This window comes from Bidens hawaiensis, unplaced genomic scaffold (genome assembly GCF_021521415.1).
Source record: "Bidens hawaiensis isolate Kalapana, Puna unplaced genomic scaffold, B.hawaiensis_p1.1 tig00019386_1, whole genome shotgun sequence".
NCBI classification, from domain to species: domain Eukaryota; kingdom Viridiplantae; phylum Streptophyta; class Magnoliopsida; order Asterales; family Asteraceae; genus Bidens; species Bidens hawaiensis.
In genome coordinates, this window is record NW_027492945.1 from 450,714 (window position 1) to 463,333 (window position 12,620).

General features: G+C 35.5%; 1 pseudogene; it reads left to right on the forward strand.

The window, feature by feature from the left end:
* Positions 1 to 6,154: 6,154 nt before the first annotated feature.
* Positions 6,155 to 9,080, forward strand: LOC143558287 (receptor-like protein 6; annotated as a pseudogene).
* The last annotated feature ends 3,540 nt before the right edge of the window (positions 9,081 to 12,620 follow it).

Consider the following 12,620-nt stretch of genomic DNA (forward strand, 5'->3'; position numbering starts at 1 on the left):
GTTTATTTTTAATGAGATTTGAGTATTCTGTTCCTGGAGATATCATTTTTAGATAGAGTTAAGTGCCATTTTAGTGCCTGTGGTTTGGCCAACTACGTAACTTTAGTACCTATTCTTTATTTTGTGCAAATGGCTACCTCAGTTTCAAAAAACTTGCAATTTTAGTACTTTTTCTAACCCCGTCTATTTTTCCGTTAAGTTAGGGATAATTTAGTAACTTCGTTATTTTCTTTTCTTTTAAATGCTTATATCTTGTAAATCCTAAATCTCCAAATCATAACATTAAAATTCAAACCCTAAATCCCCAAATATCGTAAAAATTTAAACCCTATGATGATATGGAGAAAGGGTTTGGGGATTTAGGATTTGGATTTTGATGTTATGATTTCGGGATTTAGGGTTTACAAGATATAAGCGTTTAAAAGAAAAGAAAAAGACAAAGAAAATAACGAAGTTACCAAATTATCTCTCACTTAACGGAAAAAATAGACGGGTTAGAAAAGAAGTACTAAAAATGCAAGAAACTGAGGTAGCCATTTGCACAAAATAAATAATATGTATTAAAGTTGCGTAGTTGGCCAAACCACAGGTACTAAACTGGTACTTAACTCTTTTAGATAACCTGATTTAATTTAGATTCTAACTAGTTTTAAAAATGCAAGTGATATATCAAGTCCCGTAATTCAAGTCCCATATCGATAATCAACACACAAACTAAACGAATAACTTGCGTTTATATTAATAATAAAATATGACTCTAAAAACTGATTACAAACCCTCAAACCCTAACTCGGTTTGACTCTTTAACTCGGTTACATCTAGATGAACCCTAACTCAGTTACATCTCGTGTGTGCCTCTTGGATGAACCCTAACTCGGTTGCATCTCACACCACCACAATCTATAATGTCTAACCATGACATGTTTATATAGACTTAACCTAACTTGTTATCAAAGGCATTACCTATTATAATTACAGTACAATTAGGAAACATAATGTAATTAGGAAACACAACCAGTTATACCAGCTTGTCAATATTAGTCCCTCAAGTTCACCGACTTGTGACTTAGAGTCTGAAATTACTTCCAACAATCACCCCCTAATTTCTGACTCTAAATAAGTGGTCATTCAACTCCGAGCATGTCTCTTTTGCCCTGTTTGATTTAACCCATGAACTTGACCTTCTCGGTTTTCACAACCATTTTCGCCTTGATATCCCCGGAACTTTTCTTGATCCATAGATGTGTTATTCGACTCCCCCGAACTCGACTACCTCTGTAACCCTGTCCCCCAACCATTCATTCGGTCGTATGAAAACGCATAACCACTCCTTTGGTTACGATTCCGGTCATCTAATCGAGCAGACAACAATCTTCCTTGATCATCTCCTGTTCCCGAATCAAACCACAAGCACATCGTTTAAATCAATAGACTGGCCAAACATAACTCGTTTAACCCTTGTAAAATCGAACTCCAAGTTAAACGCGCTTGTCCAACCCCTTGCTCCAGTCCGTCGGAACAATATGAACAAATCAATTCCGAACAACTTTTCAGAACCGAAATCGCTTGCTCGTAAAATAAAGTATATCAAACCCTGGTTAATACCTAACTCGTAAGCCAATAAAATATGAACATTGAATTGAACCGTCCTGTTCAACACAAATAAAAACCAAAAATAATGATCAAACCGTCTTATGTAACCTATAATAATAAGTTCAAGCAGTTGAACCAAAAGAAAGAAAATAAAACACCTTTTTTTTCCTTCTTGAACTCCTCGTGCACCAAAAAAATAAACTTTTTAAATTTTGTTTTATCCTCACGATAGGAAGCAGTAGTCACCACACAAATATTTTGCCCTTTTCACTTCTCACACCTTTAATAATATACTTTAATTACAAAACCATCTCACTTTAGAAACTAGTTTCCGATGCAAGATTTTTTTTTCCCACAGCGGAATCCTGATTAGAAACCCTTTGTTTCTGAGATGTTGCTGAACGAACAACCTAATCGTTGCGCCGCCGTAACAGTACCCACACCGCTGCTCCTATGTATCGGTACAAACCCAACTTGGTCCGATATTCGCCGATTGATAGCTCCTCTCAAGCCATCAATCGCCGCCAATCACTATACCGTTGATCTGCCTCACTACCGATCAAAGTTAACTCGATTATCGATTTCTTGAACTTGGCTCTGATACCGATTCAAGTCCTGTAATTCAAGTCCCTTATCGATAATCAACACACAAATTAAACGAATAACTCGCGTTTATATTAATCAGAAAATATCACTCTAAAAACTGATTACAAACCCTCAAACCCTAACTCGGTTTGACTCTTGATGAACCCTAACTCAGTTACATCTAGATGAACCCTAACTCGGTTACATCTAGATGAACCCTAACTCGGTTACATCTCGTGTGTGCCTCTTAGATGAACCCTAACTCGGTTGCATCTCACACCACCACAATCTATAATGTCTAACCATGACATGTTTATATAGACTTAACCTAACTTGTTATCAAAGACATTACCTATTATAATTATAGTACAATTAGGAAACATAATGTAGTTAGGAAACACAACCAATTATGACCAACTTGTCAATATTAGTCCCTCAAATTCACCGACTTGTGACTTAGAGTCTGAAATTACTTCCAACAATATATGTTAAAAAAAATATAAATCACGTTCTATCTGAAATAAATAGACAAAATGTACTACAAGTTTATGAAACAAAATTCATACATACAAACATATATATACAAAACTAGAGAAAATTATCAAAATGACTCTTTTGACCCACTAGATTCCATGAACTTCCACGGAATTCAAATGTCCCTATAAATTAATATCCTCAAATGGAACAAAGTTTTCGAGAAATAGTAGCGGCAAATTCACTGCTAATGCAAATGCGTCACTAATACCTTATTGACACCGCCAATCTAAGTTGTCGCCACTAAGGCTTCACTAGAGATTTTGTTGAAAACTTTCTGCCATTCGGGAGACGGAATTTTTACGTTTCTTACGCAACAAAACACGATTAATTTGCACAGGTGTTTGAATATGTAAAAGAAACAAAAACGATATTAATTTCTCATTGAAATGGATATTACGATATAAAAATTTCTATAAACACGAGATGTACGCGTTGTCGGAGCTCTGGCGTCTTTTTCCATGATTGGTCTAGAAGACTCGCCATAAATAATAAGTGATGCAGAGCACGAGCACAAAGTATAAATTGTTGGGTCAATTGTTGTTTGGCCCAAGTGTAAGGCCCAACCCAAGAATTAGGGTTTTATAATATTTAGTAATGTCTTGACTAGCAAGTTAGGTTAGCCTATATAAACCGAGTTATGGTTAGGCATTATAGAGGGTGAACAAGATGTAACCGAGTTAGGGTTCATCTAGATGTAACCGAGTTAGGGTCTATCAAGAGTCAAACCGAGTTAGGGTTTGAGAAAGTTGTAATAAGTTTTTAGAGTTATATTTTTTGATTAATTTAAACGAGGGTTATTCGTTTAATTCGTGTGTTGATTATCGATCCGTGACTTGAATTGGTATCAGAGCGGTTACGCTCTTAGAGTTTGTCAATCAAAGTCGTGATTGATAAGGAGGCAAGACGTAAATCAAAGTCGTGATTGATGCGGAGGGTTTGGTCAAGTACGTGATTGTATGGATTTATTAAAAGGTAAAAAGGAATTTGATGTTTTACTTTTGTAGCTCTACGATCATAAGGAAAAAAGTGGGAAAACACAAAAGTCAAACACAAGTGTATGTTGCGATTGAAAGAAAAAGAAATATTAAATCAAACAAGTTGGTTTGATTGGTGAGGAGACAATTTAAGGAAAAAAAAGGTTTTATTTCTTTATTGGTTAAACAAGCACGGTTTGACCACCACCATTGATTGTTTATTTTATTGAGTTGGACAAGCGGATTTAATTCAGAGTTTTGTTTTGTTTTTTTTTTGGTTTGAACGATTTATCTTCTGACCTAAGGATTTGATTTGTTGAATAGAACCAGGTGCTCACTAAGAAGATCAAGATGACTGATGCTCACTCGATTAGATGACCAGGATTGCAGCCAAAGGAGTGGTAATGTGTTTTCACAGTGGCAGATCTAGGAATATTTTTCAATGGGTTCACTGTTCGGGTCGGTATTACGGTTCGGGTCGTTCTAACTGCTCGTGTCGCTTCGATGGCTCGATTCAATTCGACGGTTTCGGGTCGATTCAGTGTACCAAGAATGGGATTTTACTAAAGATCATATTTTTTTCCTCAAATTAATGACCAAAACATTCTTTTAGAAAGGCTAAGCCTATCTCTCTTTCTATGTAATACATAGCAATCCGATTTGCATGCTAGCTAAGTTGTTGGGCCAAGCATAAGATAGTAAGATACACATACCAATGACTAAGTAATCAGTTATAAAAAAATTAAAGAATCTACTGCAAGTGGGAATTGAACCCGGGTTCTCACAATAATAAAGCAAGGTTTTTACCATTAAACCATGGTTCAACTTTGCTTATTTGTTCACTTACAATTTATATGTGGGTTTACTATCATATTTTATATAGGCATTCTATATAAAATCCGAAACTCAGTGGGTTTCCGTGAACCCATACCCAATTAACTAGATCCGCCCATGCGTTTTCATACGACCGAGTGTGGTTAGGCATTATAGAGGGTGAACAAGATGTAACCGAGTTAGGGTTCATCTAGATGTAACCGAGTTAGGGTTTATCAAGAGTCAAACCGAGTTAGGGTTTGAGAAAGTTGTAATCAGTTTTTAGAGTTATATTTTCTGATTAATATAAACGAGGGTTATTCGTTTAATTCGTGTGTTGATTATCAATCCGGGACTTGAATTGGTATAATCGCTCTTGGAGTTTGTCAATCAAAGTCGTGATTGATAAGGAGGCAAGACGTCAATCAAAGTCGTGATTGATACGGAGGGTTTGGTGAAGTACGTGATTGCAGGGATTTATTAAAAGGTAAAAAGGAATTTGGTGTTTTACTTTTGTACTCTAAGATCACAAGGAAAAAAGTGGGAAAACACAAAAGTCAAACACAAGTGTATGCTGTGATTGAAAGAAAAAGAAATATTAAATCAAACAAGTTGGTTTGATTGGTGAGGAGATAATTTAAGGAAAAAAAAGGTTTTATTTATTTATTTGTTAAACAAGCAGGGTTTGACCACCACCATTGATTGCTTCTTTTATTGAGTTGGACAAGCGGATTTAATTCAGAATTTTGTTTTTTTCTGTTGAACTAGTTATGTTCTGACCTAAGGGTTTGATTTGTTGAATTGAACAGGATGCTTACTAAGAAGATCAAGATGACTGATGCTCACTCGATTAGATGACCAGGATTGCAGCCAAAGGAGTGGGAATGCGTTTGCATACGACCGAGTGAATGGTCGGGGACAGGGTCACAGAGATAGTCGATTTCGGGGGAGCCGAAGAACACATCTATGGATCAAGAAAAGTTCCGGGGAGATCAAGGCCAAGATGGTTATGAAAACCGAGAAGGTCAAGATCATGAGTCAAATCAAACATGACAAACGAGACATGTTCATGGGAGTTTGCTATCGTCTCACTCATTTTCAACTTTATTTTTTGTTTTGCTTTGAGTGATTTGTTTCTGTGTGTTTTTCTTTTCTAGTTTTGTACTTACTTTTTGGAGGTTACTTTTCTGGATTTGCTTGTACGATTGTCTCATCGTATCTACTTTCTTATTGACCAGGTTTATTTATAAAAAAAGTTCTGTTAAAAATAATCCGTAGTTGCTAAAATGGACACTTCACTTTAGATACAAGTTGCAATTGATATCTTGATTGATAATATTCAAACACCAAGAAAGACAAGAGGAAGAAGTCACATAGAGTGTTTGGAATCAGTCCACCAAAGTATTATAACCACAACTAAATTAAATACAACATATAATTACAATTATAACAAAATAATCTTCAGCAAAGTAAGTGAATGATCGTTCACAATCAATTACTAGCCCACCACTACTTTCATCACATTTTCTCCGTCGTTCATTTCTTATCTTGTAACGATTGAGTGTTTAATATACAAAATAGTCTCTCTATATAAACAAAACTGTAACTTCTACAATTAAATAAATTATCAAATTAAACCTAGCTACTTCTTCATGGCTTTCAGTTTCATGCAAATCATCTCCTTTGTATACTTATTAGTCATTAGCCCGTGTATTAGTTCATTATTAAGCCATCATAAAGAGTGTTCAGCATTGTTTGAATTTAAGCAAAGCTTTCTACATCGACCTTATGCTTCATTTGATGCTGGAAGGTTTCAAAAGCTTGACTCTTGGAGGAAGATCACAAGCAACACATCAGATCATGATTTTGATTGTTGCTTGTGGGATGGTGTAGTTTGTAGCAATAAGGGCCATGTGATTGGGCTCGATTTGAGCCAAAGCTCTCTCCGTGGACCTATCAAGTCCAATAGTTCACTCTTCAGCCTTGTTCATCTTCAAATGCTTAATCTCTCTATGAACGACTTTGTTGAATCGCAAATTCCATCTGAAATAGCTCGTCTTAAGAAACTAAGAAGCCTTGATCTATCTTATTCGAGCTTCAGTGGTCAAATCCCGATTAAAATCACGCACTTGATGCAGTTGAGTTTGTTGGATCTGTCATGGAATCCGCTAAAGCTTCCAAGTACTAGTTTTGAGGTTTTGCTGCAAAACTTGACTAAACTCGAAACACTACATCTCTCAGGTGTTGACATCAATTCATTCATACCTCCTTTCTTGTCTAACTTTTCTTCTTTGAGGTCAATTGATCTTCAAGGTTGTCGGCTTCGAGATTGGTTTCCGTCAAAAATATTTCATTTACCCAATCTCAAATATCTTGATATGAGCGAAAACCCAAACCTCACTGGTTCATTACCTGAATTTCAAAACAACACCTTACTTGAGCATTTGGATCTGGGAGCCACAAGTTTTGTTGGGAGTATACCACAATCCATAAGCAAACTAAACCATTTGGTATACTTGTCCCTTTATGCATGCTATTTCTCTGGATGCATCCCACGTTCTCTCTCTAACATGACCCGGCTGACTCTCTTGATACTTGGTGAAGATGAGCTCATGGGCTTAGTTCCTACATTGCCAAGACGTCTTTCAAACCCTGTTGGTTTGGAAGTTTGTGAAAAGGGACGCATACATGAATGGTTATGCCGACTGACAAACCTTGAAGTGTTGAGTCTAGTTTATATCAACATATATGATGAAATTCTGCCCTCTCTTTCGAATCTTACCAAACTTAGTGCTGTTACAATGCGGCAAAATTCTATCTATGGTCATATCCCATCTTCTTTTATGAACCTTACCAAATTAACTATCATAGACAAGGAGAAATTTCAAGCTCGTTTTCCAATTTCAAATGTCTCGAATGGCTTACCCTAGAAGATAACAGTTTTAGCGGCAGACTGGACCTTGGTACGTTTGTAGGACTCACCAAACTCAGAGTTTTGTTGTTAGGTTATAAAAAAGTATCATTAGTCGACACCAACTACACCAATCTGACCGTGTTACCAGAATTGATTTATCTAGGACTCTCATCATGCAACTCGAGAGAATTTCCAATCTTTTTGCACTCCCAAACAAAATTGGCAATCTTAACTCTTAGCAACAACAACATTACCGGCCTTGTCCCAGAGTGGATTTTGAATAATACCAAAGAAACATTACAGATTCTTGATCTTTCAAACAACTTAATCACTGGATTTCATAGGCAACCCCATTTTCTCCCATGGGTTCGTTTGGAAGAATTCAAGATCTCGTATAATCAGCTACAAGGAAGAATTCCAGTTCCACCGCTAACCACGGTTATTTACGATGTCTCAAACAATAAACTAATCGGTGAAATACCACCACTGATATGTGAAATGAAATCCCTTCAAGTGTTAGATTTGTCTTCTAACAACATGACTGGAATGCTTCCTCCATGTTTAGGCAACTTTGCCAGTTTGTTGTAAGTTTTGGATTTAAAAAGAAATAACTTCCATGGGCCAATGATGAATGCCTTTACTCAAAGAAGTCTGGTGAAGAAAATTGATTTGAGTGAAAATCAATTTACAGGTCAACTGTCAAAATCATTGACTAATTGCACCAAATTAGAATTTCTCGATGTTGGAGGTAACTCTTTCAAAGACGTCTTTCCATTTTGGTTGGGAACTCTTGCTAAACTACAAGTTCTCATTTTACAATCCAATAAGTTTTTTGGTGTGATTCAAGGTCCGGCTACAATTGGCTCACCATTCCTCAAGTTACGCATCATAGACATTTCCAACAATGGTTTTAGTGGACAACTGCAACAAAAGTTATTTCAAACATGGAATGCAATGAAATCGTTTAATGTTAGAAAATCCTCTGTTATGGAAATATATCTGCATATTGACCCAAAGTCGAATTTTCTAGTGAGGTACTCGATGACGCTAACAAACAAAGGTGTCAAGATGGAGTACCCTAGTATTTTAAACATCTTCACAGTTATTGATCTCTCTAGTAACAAATTTGAAGGGTTGATCCCAGAATCACTGTATTATCTACATGGGATTCAATCCATTAATCTTTCAAATAACCATCTTACAGGTCGTATCCTCCCATCTTAAAGAATCTTGAATCTTTGGATCTCTCCCAAAACAAGCTAGGTGGGGAAATTCCTCACGAATTGTCATAACTTGGTTTCCTTGAAATTTTTAATGTGTCATTCAATCATCTTCATGGGGCCATACCTCAAGGGAAACAATTAATTACATTTGAGAACAACTCCTACATGGGTAATCCCGATTTGTGTGGAACACCTTTATCTAAGAAATGCCAAATTTTAAGGACACTAACGCTTCCACCGAAGAACATTGAGTGTGGGTCTTTCTTCCCAGGTGATAAAACTAATTGGGTGATCATGTTGTTAGGAGTTGGAAGTGGGTTTGTAATTGGAATTGTTTTGGGGAACTTACTTTATGGTAAGCATGGTGATTGGGTCATTGAGTCATACGAGATGAGGAAGCACAGATGGGTAAAGCCAATAAGAAACACAAGGAGAAACTAACAACATCCACAATTGAGGTTTGATGATCCTTTGAAGGGATGAGATTTTTTTCCTGAAAACCCGTACCCGTACCTGTATCCGTACCTGTACGTGTGTATCGGGTACGGGTATGGGTACCCAAATTTATTGATTATAGGTACGAGTACGTTTGGGTACATGTATGGGTATTACGGGTGTTGGTACCCGTTTATAATATGTAGGGGCTTTTATTAGGTTTCCAACACTCATATTTAACTTTCAAACGAGATTTGCAAAACATAATATATATTAGTTGAATAAGTTCATTCTCAATCTATATGTGTATATTTATATATTGTGTATTCGTATATTTTTATTTCATGTATGTGTAATTGTGTATATCATTAAATAACATGTATTATTTTTATCTCTTGTTTTTCTATAGAAATTGAGGATAAAATAAACAAAGAAAAGGAAAAAGGGAAAATGGAAAGATGACTAGCGAAGATTAAACGAATGTTGACTTTCTTTGTATAAGTTAATTTTGGTTTATAGATTTTGATAAAAAAAATTTGATACTTTGCATGTTTTGGTATTCATAACTTGATTTTGAATGAATTTTATATTATGGTTGATTTGTTTCATTTTTAGTTTTGGTATTATGTTTTGGTTGCGGCATTACGGTTATAGTTGTGGTATTACGGTTTTGGTATTATAGATAATTGATTGTCGGCATCGTACCATTACCGATACCTAGTTTAGTGGAGATTTAAAAAAAAAAGAACAAAGGAGTATAAAGCGAGTACCGTACCCAAAGTACCTGCACCCGTACCAAATAATTCGGGTATGCGATTTACTGATTTTAGGTACAGGTACTTTCGGGTATAGGTACGGTACGGTCCCGATCTCATCCCTAATCCTTTGTAGATATTTGTTGAGTTTGTCTGGTAAGTTTATATTATATACACGTATATGTCTATTAATAATAATAATAATGCATTAAATGTATTTATTTTGTTATAAAACATGATAACTAATTAGTTTTCTAGTTTATAAGTTTGACAAAAATTAACAACTATATAATGAAAAGCTAATGTATGAAAAATTGATCACTGAGTCAAGGTTACGCATTGATTTAAATTTAATGGATCATTTAATGAAAAATTTTATTTGGGTTTATTAGATTTAAATAATCCTTAATGAATAGAATTGACTGATAATAATCCTTATTCATTTTATCATAAATGGCGATCCCAAATTTTAAAAAAGTTGGCCCAATGCCCCCCCCCCCCCCCCACACAAATAAAAGGACTTTGACATTATATTTTTTTTCATTTTCGAACTAATGTTTTAGGGCTTTTGATCAGAAAAAGAATACGAGTCGATTGATGTATAACTTAACTTGAAACGTGATCCAAACGACTTGAGTTTTGTTAATTAAAGCAGTGTTTCGTCGTTTTGGAGCATTGTTTTGTCGTTTCGAAGCATTGTTTCGTCGTTTTGGTGATTTGAAAAGTACATATTCAATACACTAGTTAGTCGTCAAAATGATTCAATCTCAAAATAATTACTCTATCCATCCCATTAGAAGTGTCAAGGTTTGAAAAATACAAAGTTCAATATAGATTAAATGATTACTCTTTTTCGCTTACCAAATGACAACAATGCCCTTGTAAATTGCGTCTATCAATATTATTTATTAATGCTGGTTGTGTGTGTTTAAGGGTAAACTTGGAATTGGCTAATAAATTTTGAAAGTGAACATTTATAATGGGACAAATAAAAAAGGAAATATGGAAACTTTTAATGGGATGGAGGGAGTAACACATAACATACTATTTCCAAACTATAAACATCGATCTAAGACCAGTTGATGCAAACTGAAATCCTAGTTCATATATAAGAATTAAGATGGAAATAAATAGTACAACAAACTAGTTGAGATTTACAATGTGGCTAGTATTCAGACTCGGGAGAAATTTTTATAGGCATCCCTTTGGAAAGAAACGGGAACGGATCCATGAGAATAGGCTCATCGGCTATATCACCAGCCAGTTATATCGTGTTACATCATAATGCACAAACACAATAATATTAAGCTTTGGTAGCCTGAGCATGACAACCTTGGCCCTCCACCAAATGGTATAAAAGCATAAGCTTGGACTGGATCCGCAAATCTACTTTGGTTGAAACTTATCGGATCTACAAAATACTTTTCATCATAATGTGTTTTGTATTTCGTCCAAATCATGAGATTGCTCGTCTAAAGAAATTAAGAAGCCTTGTTCTATCTCAGTTGGCTTCACCTGAAAAATCCCGATTGAAATCTCCCACTTGATGCAGTTGACTTTGTTAGATCTATCATGGAATCCATTAAAGCTTCAATGCCCTTGCTTTGAGGATTTGCTGCAAAAGTTGACTAGTCTTGAACAACTGCATCTCTTAGGTGTAGGCATTGACAACAGTTCATTCATGCCTCCTTTCTTGTCTAAGTTTTCTTCTTTGAAGTCAATTGATCTACAAGGTTATCGGCTTTCTTTTTAATCCAATACATGTAGTATATTAATCACTCGTCATCAATAAGTACAAGGGACGTGATGTAATTAGTTGAAAGTATGTTTAAGTATGTATAAAGTCTTGGGGTTAGAGTGTCCATATGTAAAGTTTGCAACTTGCAAAACACGTGTATGTTGTTTTGTGGTTCTTGAAAGGTTGCAACCCTAATCATCATGTCTTTTGGTGATCTGTAAATATATAGGGGCTGCATCAGAACGTTTAGATCATTCAATCTAAGTTCAAGTTATCAATAAAGATTGCTGATCATATCTTATTGTTCATCATATTTCTTTATTAATTCAATATCAAAGATCAAGTTTGGGCCAACAATATAGACAACAAATTGGTTGAGTTTCCTAAACAAAGAAGTAAGTTATTTCATGTTAGAGAGTGAACTTGGGATGCAACCGGAGAAATAACATGCTATCCGGGCAAATGCCTTAAAGAAATTTAAGCTTGGTAAATTAAAATTTGTTTATGGATATTGATCTACAACATGTATAACGAAAATTGAAGGTATGGCGGTCCAAAAGTAAAAAACTAACACAGCTCCCTAACCTGCTAAGATCAAAGAAAACATGACTACTTAGTCTCACAGCAGAAAGGGGTCTCCTGCGATCAACCTCTGGAGTGAGAATCGGTTATATTATACAAGAGGTTATAAGAGGGTAAGTATGGAGATGGAGTAGAGAGATATAGGATAAGTGTGAATGAATGTTACCGTTGGGTGAAGTCCTCTTTTTATAGGCATTGAGAAGCTTTTTTGGGAAGCATAAGCTTCTTAAAAGGAAATGGTCAACTCCTCTTTTAACACATGCAGACAAGTAATACCATTTCAGAGTAACTTGTTTTCTGCTTTTGTCCTGCCATGTCGACATCTATAATTTATGGTATGTTTCAGCTTTATATCATAACAGAGATGACTTTTATGAGGTTTACTGTAGCGAGGAGCTTCCATGGTCAATCTAGAAGCTTTGGTGAGGAAGCTTTGAGCTTCTTTGTCTAACAGCTTGTGATTGATGCTTC